The 10904-nt window shown below is 40.9% G+C and overlaps 1 pseudogene; it reads left to right on the forward strand.

Annotated features, from left to right (window-relative positions):
- Positions 1-9454: 9454 nt before the first annotated feature.
- Positions 9455-10207, forward strand: LOC133102017 (small ribosomal subunit protein uS5-like; annotated as a pseudogene).
- The last annotated feature ends 697 nt before the right edge of the window (positions 10208-10904 follow it).

The raw sequence follows: 10904 nt of genomic DNA on the forward strand, positions 1-10904 counted from the left end.
TGCTGCACGTGGACTTTCTCTGGTTGCGGTGAGCGGGCGGGGGCTACTCTTCACTGCGGTGCGCGGGCTTGTCATTGTCGTGGCTTCTCTTGTTGCGGAGCATGGGCTCTAGGCACGCGGGCTTTAGTAGTTGTGGCATGCAGCCTCAGTAGTTGTGGTGCGCGGGCACAGTAGCTGTGGCTTGCGGGCTCTAGAGTGTAGGCTCAGTAGTTGTGGCGCACGGGCTTAGTTGCTCCGTGGCATGTGGGATCTTCCCCCACCAGGGATCGAACCTGTGTCCCCTGTATTGGCAGGCGGATTCTTAATCACTGCACCACCGGGGAAGCCCACGCATTTTGTCTTAAAAACAAGAACACGCCAAAGATTTTTAAAAATCAACAAACTATGCTTTTTTTTTAACACGATGAATTTAAAGTAAATTAAACAGCATATTTCTCTTGTGAAATGGGAAATGTTTCGTTTTCTGTGAAGAGGGATTCGCTAGCCTAACAATCCAAGCTACTTTCCCCTATGCCTCTTAGCTAAGGTAAGTAATTTGATTAATGAATTTGGGGGAAGAAACCAGGTTTGTGTATCCCACTCAGTTCCATTCTCCTGAGAGCTGGCAGCCTCTAGGTGTATCCTGACTAATGTCATATGGGGAAAGGGGCTGGTCTCTTCAAGTGTAGCCTGTGGTTTTTCAGCATTACCTGTGACAAGACAGGCAAATATGCCTACATTGGAGTTCAGAATTAGGAAGCACTCATGCCCACAGATGTAAGCCATATTCTCTAATATCCGCTTTTATTATTAATAAAGAGGATAACTTGGTTCTTCACATACCTACTCTGTCTTATTTCTCAATTCAGATCGCAGGTGGGGAAGAGGGGTAATGCTTACTGGGTTCCCTCAGACACAAACATGTGTGTGATCGATATTATTAAACAACATATTAAAATGAACTGACATTATTTTTAATAATAGTTCTAAAGTATTTTATATTTAAAATCAGCTCTTCATCACAGACCATAATAAAATCGTGAAATAATTTTTTAAATTTCTAAGGAGTGATAAGATTACATATTTCTATGAAAGGGATAGTCAAAAAAATCATAAGCAAAGCTAAGGGCGATTAGGATTCAGGAGCCCATTTCCTCTATACTTTAGTTTCCCAAACATCCCTAGAATCTGGGCCACTTGTCAAATTTGCAGATTATCAGGTCTCTACCCTGGACATCCTAATTCATTGAGTCTTGACTGGGGCCCAGGAATCTGTTGCTAACAATGTCTTTGATATGCCTCACCATTTGGGGAACTTGGAAAAAATTGTCTTTCACCAGAAATAATGAAGAAAACATGTTTTATTATAGCTGTGCATGAAAATTTAGGATGAAATTTAGCTTTGTATTATGACATCCAATAAATAAATTTGGGCTTGGGGAATTCCCTGGCGGTCCAGTGGTTAGGACTCTGCACTCTCATTACCAGGGCCTGGGTTTGATCCCTGGTCAGGGAACTAAAATCCCCTCATGGCATGGCCAAAAAAAAAGAAAAAGAAATTTGGGCTTGTTTTCCTAATACTTCCAAATAGATTACTTAAGAGAAATATTACAAAATTAAGCACAATATAAAATAAAGAAAAAAACTATCAAGATTTCTGGCTCACATAATTTGCTCACAAAATGATAGGTACTGTAGCATTTGAATTCAAATCCTAGCACTGCCACTTTCCAGGTAAGTGACCTCATGCGAGTTACTTAAGCTCTGTATTCCTCAGCTTCCTCATCTGCAAAATGGAGATTGTGTTAGTAGTAACTTCCTACAGAGTCGTTTTGAAGATTAAATGAAATAATTAAAGCCTTCACAGTATATAAAATGAATAATTATTTGTTGTACATCTTATTAAACCTTGTTTTAATTAATTGATATAGTTAATACATGTAAAGCCCTTAGAAGGGTGCCTGCACATAGTAAGTTATTATTACATAAAGTAATATTGAGATAATAATGACCTTTATTTCTATGATGATTTATGTTTTAAATCCATCTTCATATAAATATCCTTTCATTTGCTCCTTCCATTAACCCTGTGAGGTAGGTGTTATTAGCCCTTTTTTATTAAGGAGGAAATTGAGGCTTAGAGAGGTGAAAAATTTACTCAAAACTTCACAATGGGGAAGTTTTCCCTGGTGGTCCAGTGGTTAAGACTCTGCTCTCCCAATGCAGGGGGCATGGGTTTGATCCCTGGTCGGGGAAATAAGATCCCGTGGCCAAAAAAAAAAAAAAGAAACTTCACAATGTATTAGTTGAGCCCTAATTAGAAGGCTGAATTTGCAGGATTTCATGAGGTGGATCTGTTTGTCATATGAAGGCCAGGACACAGGGAATATTTCATAACTGTTTGCAGGATACATCCTTTGTCAGATCTGTAACAGTTCCAAATCCAAATCAAAAATAAATCAAGTACAAACTCCTTTGAGCCTGTAATTTCATTGCCTTGCCTTGTCTTTTCTTACCTAATCTTATTCATCTGATACACCTTTATCTACTCCCTCTGCATAGTCAGATCATTATGTATCTAGTTTCTGAGGCCTAATTATGATAACCATATTCTCCAAATCTAAGCTTGAGACATTTGATTTGATTGATAGTCCAATAAGGGGGTAGAATATTGAAATCAGTTTCATCTTAGAAAATTTAGGATGTAGAGTCCTTGTAGTGATGACACTGAAACAGGAGGGAAGGGGGCAGGGCACAACCTTTAAAAGAATGACATAGCCATAGGACATGACAAAAACTGGTTAGAACTAAGTCCAAGATGGCAGAATATTCGACTTCCAGTGCACCCTGAGCCTCATCATATGCTCATTATAATACATTAGCACGCTCAACGACACACCCGCCAGCGCCATGACAGTTCCGAGGCTAACCATAAAAGGCCAAAAAGTGGGTGGTGGCCCAATTCCTGGAAATCTCTGCCCCTTCCCCTCAATAGTTGGAATAATCCTCCCACTCGTTAGCCTATGAAATTACCCAGCCCATAAAAACTAACCACGCCATATTTCGGGGCCTCTCTCCTTCTGAGATGGCCCAAACTCTGTGAAGTGTGTTTCTCTCTAAATAAATCCAACTTCTTACCTATAACTTTGTCTCTCACTGAATTCTCTCTGCGACAAGACATCAAGAACCTGAGCTTCATTAAGTCCTGAGACCAGGTGTGTGATCTCAATTAAAAGACCAGGTTCAAGTCCCTATCTGAGTTGCAGGGTTTCAACACTCCTTGCATTCTTTCCTGCATTCCTGGTAGTAATGTGATTTATTCCTACTCTCAGTCCTTAAAAAGTAGGTCTTTATATTCACATACAATATAAAAAAAGAATAAACATATTTACATACACATTAAAAAAAAGATTTGGAAGATACACACCAAACAGTTAACAGTGGTTACTTCTGGGGAATGAAATCTCCAGTCTGGGTACTAATTTTTTATATTAGATACCTTTTTACTAGATAAATGGTTTTACAATGATCATATGTTTCTTCTGCATTTCAAAAACTACTTTGAATATTTAAAAAATCAATCACAAATAGAACTTAAACCAGGATGTCTTCTTTTCAAATCACTGCTCAGTCTAGGTTTCAGTCAACTAATCAAGCAAGCTGTTAGTTGCTAATCAAGCAAACTAATCTCAGCTGCTCCAGTTTGAATGTTGAATTCAGACTCACAAGTCAGAACCTTTATATTGATAAATTTTGCCCAACTTGGTGTTATGTTCCATCTTCCTTGCTCTAAAACTCTTAGATTCCATTCCCACAAGTTTCCCAGTTTCCTATTAATACACATTTGCATATCTCTTCAGAACACGTGCGCTTTCCCCCTTAGGGCATCCTGGGAGCTAACTGGCTTCTGGAGGCAGAAAGGAAGGTGGGGGTGGGTCCTCAGGAGATTAGGCATCCCCTAGAGCAGGGGTCCCCAACCCGCGGGCCACGGACCCATAGCAGTCCGTGGCCTGTTAGGAACTGGGCTGCACAGCAGGAGGTGAGTGGCGGACAAGTGATCGAAGCTTCATCTGTATTTACAGCTGCTCCCCATCGCTCTCATTACCTTCTGAGCTCTGCCTCCTGTCAGCATTATGGTGAGTTGTATAATTATTTCATTATATATTACAATGTAATAATAATAGAAATAAAGTGAGCAATAAATGTAATGCACTTGAATCATCCTGAAACCACCCCCCCCACACCCCGTCCATGGAAAAACTGTCTTCCACGAAACCAGTCCCTGGTGCCAAAAAGGTTGGGGACTGCTGCCCTAGAGCAAGATTACTGCCTTAGGCAAGGTTTGATAGATGCTTAAACTCAGGCAGGGAAGGAGGTTCTGTCTTCACCTGCAAGGCAGGTGCAGGGAAATTTGAAGGTACAAGATTCCCAGTTTTGTCTGAGTCCATCCAAACATCCCCAACTCAAGTCTCAAGAATTTCCCTCCTTCCCAACTAATATCCTAATCTTAACATAAAAGACTTGGTGAGGTTGTGTATTCTGTTGTAATTCTATCTGCAAAATTAAATTTGGGGCCTTGTCTGCCAGGCAGTTGCGAGATCAATTCTTTTAAGGTTATCATAGAATTTCTCTGGTTCTCTACCTATTCCTTGAGCTCAGAGCTCAACACCCTGACATTTTCTTATTCTTACTGAATATTCTTTTTTATTTTTGGCTGCGTTGGGTCTTCGTTGCTGCACGCGGGCTTTCTTTAGTTGCGGCGAGCGGGGGCTACTCTTCGTTGCGGTGCTCGGGCTTCTTATTGCGGTAGCTTCTCTGGTTGCAAAACACAGGCTCTAGGCACATCGGCTTCAGTAGTTGCAGCACGCGGGCTCAGTAGTTGTGGCACAGGGCTTAGTTGCCCTGAAGCATGTGGGATCTTCCTGGACCAGGGATCGAACCCGTGTCCCCTGCATTCTTAACCACTGCGCCACCAGGGAAGTCCTGAATATTCTTTTATTCTCCAGTACAACTAAAAGAAATCTCACCTTGTGGTCATCTTTATTACTATACTAGGCTAGCCCATACTTGAATTCTCAAAGCCTTGCTTTTTTTGGACCCTTCATCCCAAACAGATTACATTTTAAGGAATCATGTCATTGTCCCATCCTGTAATGCTTAGTTTTATGTGTTAATTTGGCTAGGTTATAGCACCTAGTTATTCAATCAAACACTAACCCAGATGTTGCTATTAGGAATTTTGTAGGTGGGATGGGATTAATTTCTGTTGTCTTTGACTTTAAGGAGATTATCCTCTATTATTGTTATTAATTAGATGATTATTCTCATCCAGTCAGTTCAATGGCCTTAAGAAAACACCTAAGGAAGACATTCCATCTAATGGGCAGTAGCTTCAGTTTCTGCCTGAGTTCCTAGCTTGAGGGCCCGCCCTACAGACTTCAGTCTTGCCTAGCCAGCCCCCAAGATTGCTTAAGGTAACAATTCTTTGCAATATACATATTTATATATATATATATATATGTATGAGAGAAACAGTACATATATGTATATGTTATATATATGATGGGTTCTGTTTGTCTGGTAGAACCCTGACTGATACACATGCCATGGATTCAGGGCCAGCTACATAATTTGCTTGGCCCAGTACAAAATGAAAACATGAGAACCCTTGTTCAAAAAGCAGGAAACAAGTGCTATTAAAGGTACTAAAATATAAAACTTTTTCCTTTAAAAATTTTTTATTATTTATAAAACATACAGAGGTGAGTCACAACATAAACTTACTAAAAACTGATTTTTGTGTCATAATGTTTAATAAATAATACTTTATTAATGTGATATCTTGATTGATCATAAGATTTTTCTGGCTTGCTTGTCTGCAAATTCATTATGGTAGGCCATCATGATACTTTTAGCAACTTCATTTTCAATCAATGTAATTGAAAGCTACACCAGGTGGTCTTGGTAAATGCCAGATGGCAAATAATTTTTGATAATTTTAAAATTTGAAAAGGACTTTTCTGCTGATGCAACTGTTACTGGAGCTATTAAGAGTATTTTATAGAAAAAAAGGCATTATACAGACTATGATAACATTGGGCTAAGTTTCTGATAAATTATTTTGAAATATATCTTTTAATTTGTATAGAGCTAATAATTCAGATGGAATAATTTTTCTAAAAAGACAACTCTGCATATACATCAGTTTCATTTAAGTCTGAATTTCATTGTAAATGAAAATTTATGCAATGGAATTTTAATGTTTCCTCTGACATTTCCTGTAATTGTAACAGTCATAAGAAATTGAAAGTGGTTTTCTGATTTGTATAAATTCAAGATGGCTGTCTATGCATTCTATAATTGTCTTCAATTAAAAGGAAAAATTAATTTAAAATTGTCTTCTTTCTTAATAATTTGTTCACCTGAAGCTTTGTATGAAAACAGTATTCTTTTCTGATAATGTGACAATGTTTAAATTCAGTTTTTATTTGTAAACTCTTGGAATTGTTAAAAAAACAAAATTCAACTAAGTAAATTTAAAGATCTAACTGACTTTATTCAATGATTCATAAATTGGGCTGCATTCCATCTAGCAAATAGAAAGGAGCTCCCTCCGAAGAGCTGTACAAAATGAAAGGCTTTTATAGGCAGAAGGGGGTGGGAAAAGGAAGTTTCTAGCAAAGAGTGGATGTTTCATGCCAAGTCACCTTCCTATAGGGGATGGATGGAGTCTCTAGGGCAAATTACCTTACTAGTGCTGACCAGGTAATTTGAAAGGTTACATTCCTGGGAGAGGCTGAAACTGCAGTTAGGTTAGGCATTAAATCTTGGTTTGCTCACATAGGACTTAGCACAAGTGACTCCATTTTGGGCCTGTGTTCTCTTTTTTAACAGAATCTAAACTCACTGAAGTGATTTAATAACTCTCATATATGTTTTATTACAATATCCATGTGTACACTTTCATTTTATAATAATTTGTAATAATTTGTTGACAGTGTTTATTGCCAGATCACTGGCAGTTTCTGTCTGGGTACTCAGGCCAGAGAGTTAATATTTATGCAGATGCTGCCACCTCTGCTTTCTGTGCTGCTGCTACCACCATCACCAATACCATTCTGGACCCAGACCCTGGCCCAGGCATAGGCAAGTGTGCTGGGCTGTCAGACCAATTGCTCAACACCCAGGCTGTCTGCTATGCCCACAGGTCTGAACCTGTGTCTGCATGTGCTGCCTCCTTTCTCCCCAAGTGTATCTCCCTTACCCAAAGGACTACTTTATTGTCCTGTTGAACTTCACCTACAAAACACAAGTTCAAAGATAAAATTAAGTATAAGGCCTTTCTGAGAGTGAGGCCCAGAGGCCCATGAAGCAGCCCTGCATGTTTTACTAGTGTTCTAATTTCACTTCATTTATGCTATGCTATTGCTAGGTAAGCAATCCAATCCCCAAATTCTCTTCTTGAGAGTCTGTTTACTGAAAAAGGAATATATGATCAGTGTTTGTGAAGACTGGGTCTTGTAGGAAATAGATGTCAAGAAGGAATTAGGAGCACAATAGATTTATTTAGGGCAATGTCTGTGAAAGATAAAAGGAGGGGGAACAGGAGTAGACAGGGAAAACCTTCAGACCCAGTGATTCCTTTAGAAATCAAGTAGCCTTAATCTAGATATTATAAAAATATTAAACTAAATTTTAAAAAAAAACCCTTAATTAAAGAAAATTAAAATAAGGTTTTCTAATTTTTTTTTTAATTTCAAAAGAACTTTCAGGCATAAATAGTCATGTTTCAATGTAAATTTATAAAATTCATTTCAGAACTTCTCATAAAACTTTAAAAAACATTTTAGGGGCTTCCCTGGTGGCGCAGTGGTTGAGAATCTGCCTGCCAATGCAGGGGACACGTGTTCGAGCCCTGGTCTGGGAAGATCCCACATGCCGCGGAGCAACTAGGCCCATGGGCCACAACTACTGAGCCTGCGCATATGGAGCCTGTGCCCTGCAACGAGAGGCCGTGACAGTGAAAGGCCCGCGCACCGCGATGAAGAGTGGCCCCCGCTTGCCACAACTAGAGAAAGCCCTCGCATAGAAACGAAGACCCAACACAGCCAAAATAAATAAATTAAAAAAAAACACATTTTAAGTTCAAATATAAAAGCAGATAGATAAACTATGAATTAAAAAAATACCTCTGCAAGAATATACAATGGGGCTTCCCTGGTGGCGCAGTGGTTGGGAATCTGCCTGCTAATGCGGGGAACACGGGTTCGAGCCCTGGTCTGGGAAGATCCCACATGCCACGGAGCAACTGGGCCCGTGAGCCACAATTACCGAGCCTGCGCGTCTGGAGCCTGTTCTCCGCAACAAGAGAGGCCGCGATAGTGTAAGGCCCGCGCACCGCGATGAAGAGTGGCCCCCGCTTGCCACAACTAGAGAAAGCCCTTGCACAGAAACGAAGACCCAACACAGCCATAAATAAATAAATAAATAAAGAACTGATTGTAGGACTTTATTTGGAAATACAAATATATGTTTAAAAAAAAAAAAAGAATATACAATGGAGAAAAGACAGTCTCTTCAGCAAGTAGTATTGGGAAAGCTGGACAGCTGATGTAAATCAAAGAAGTTAGAACACACCCTCACACCACACACAAAAATAAACTCAAAATGGCTTAAAAACTTAAGTATAAGACATGACACCATAAATCTCCTAGAAGAGAACATAGGCAAAACATTCTCTGACATGAATTGTACCAATGTTTTCTTAGGTCAGTATCCCAAGGCAACAGAAATGAAAGCAAAAATAAACAAAATGGGACCTAATCAAACTTACAGGCTTTTGCACAGCAAAGGAAACCATAAACAAAAATGAAAAGATAACCTTCGGACTGGGAGAAAATATTTGCAAATGATGCAACTGACAAGGGTTTAATTTCCAAAATATACAAACAGATCATACAACTCAATAACAAAAAAAAAAACCCAATCAAAAAATGGGCAGAAGAAATAAAAAGATATTTGTCCAAAGAAGACATACAGATGGCCACAAGGCACATGAAAAGATGCTCAATATCACTAATAATTAGAGAAATGCACATCAGAACTACAATGAGGTACCACCTCACACTGGTCAGAATGGCCATCATTAAAAAGTCTACAAATAAAATATGCTGGACAGGGTGTGGAGAAAAGGGAACCCTCCTACACTGTTGGTGGGGATGTAAATTGGTGCAGCCACTATGGAAAATATTATGGAAGTTCCTTAAAAATCTAAAAACAGAGTTGCCATATGATCCTGCAATCCCACCCCTGGGCATGTATCTGGAGAAAACTCTAATTTGAAAAGATACACGCACCCCAATGTTCGTAGTAGCACTATTTGCAATAGCCAAGACATGGAAGCAACCTAAATGTCCATCGACAGATGAATGGATAAAGAAGATGTGGTATAGCTTCTTCGCTGTAAAAATACCAAATGGTGGATGACGGCAGTGCTGCGGGAGGGCCCAGAGGCCCCGGGGCCCTGGAATCGGAGGCCCCAGTGTCTTCCGCAGAGGCTTTGGTAGCAGCGTCTGGGCCCGGGGTTGTGGCCCGGGTCTCGGTGGGGGCAGAGACTGCAGAGCTCACGGAGGCAAGGCTGAGGACAAGGAGCCACAAGGAGTGGCTCCCCGTCACCAAGCTGGGCTGCCTGGTCAAGGACATGAAGATCAAGTCCCTGAAGATCTATCTCTTCTCTCTGTCCATCAAGGAATCTGAGATCATTGACTTTTTCTTGGGGGCTTCCCTCAAGGATGAGGTTTTGAAGATTATGCCTGTGCAAAATCACACCCGTGCTGGCTAGCGGACCAGGTTCAAGGCATTTGTCGCCATTGGGAATTACAATGGACATGTTGGTTTGGGTGTCAAGTGCTGGAGGTAGCCACTGCCACCCATGAGGCCATCATTCTGGCCAAGCTCTCCATCGTCCATGTGTGGCGATGCTACTGAGGGAACAAGATCAGCCAAGCCCCATACCGTCCCTTGCAGGGTGACTGGCCACTGTGGCTCTGTGCTGGTGCGCCTCATCCCTGCTCCCAGGGGCAGTGGCATCATCTCAGCCCCTGTGCCCAAGGAGCTACTGATGATGGCCAGAATTAATGACTGCTACACCTCTGCCAGGAGCTGTACCACCACACTAGGCAACTTCACCAAGGCCACTTTTTTTTTTTTAATTTTTAAAAAATTTATTTATTTATTTATTTTTGGCTGCATTGGGTCTTTGCTGCTGTGTGCGGGCCTTCTCTATTTGCGGCTAGTGGGGGCCACCCTTCCCCAGGCACGAGGGCTCCAGCAGTTGTAGCATGTGGGCTCAGTAGTTGTGGCTCACGGGCTCTAGAGTACAGGCTCAGTAGTTGTGGCGCACGGGCCTAGTTGCTCCGCGGCATGTGGGATCTTCCCGGACCAGGGCTCGAACCTGTGTCCCCTGCATTGGCAGGCAGACTCTCAACCACTGTGCCACCAGGGAAGCCCGCCTTTTTTTTTTTTTTTTTTTTTTTTTTTTTTAAAACACTTACTTATTTGGCTGTGCTGGGTCTTAGTTGTGGCACGTGGGATCTTTTTTGCTGCAGTGCGTGGGATCTAGTTCCCTGACTAGGGATCGAACTCAGGCCCCCTGCATTGGGAGCGCAGAGTCTTAGCCACTGGAACACCAGGGAAGTGCCTCTCTCTTTCCTTTAAAGTGCTGAAATATATTATTGGACATGTACTAAGTACTAACACTTGCTGGGCTCTTTGGCAATTATGAACCTAATTCATAACTGTAACATACTTACAATTCATAATGGCAATTAAGGTTGATTTATGCATCTCTTTAGCAAAAACTTCTTGAATTCCCACTTGGTATTAGGCAAAGTACAAGCTACCAGGAATTCCATAGTAAATAAAGT

The sequence above is a fragment of the Eubalaena glacialis genome, chromosome 12, assembly GCF_028564815.1.
Source record: "Eubalaena glacialis isolate mEubGla1 chromosome 12, mEubGla1.1.hap2.+ XY, whole genome shotgun sequence".
Classification (NCBI taxonomy): Eukaryota; Metazoa; Chordata; class Mammalia; order Artiodactyla; family Balaenidae; genus Eubalaena; species Eubalaena glacialis.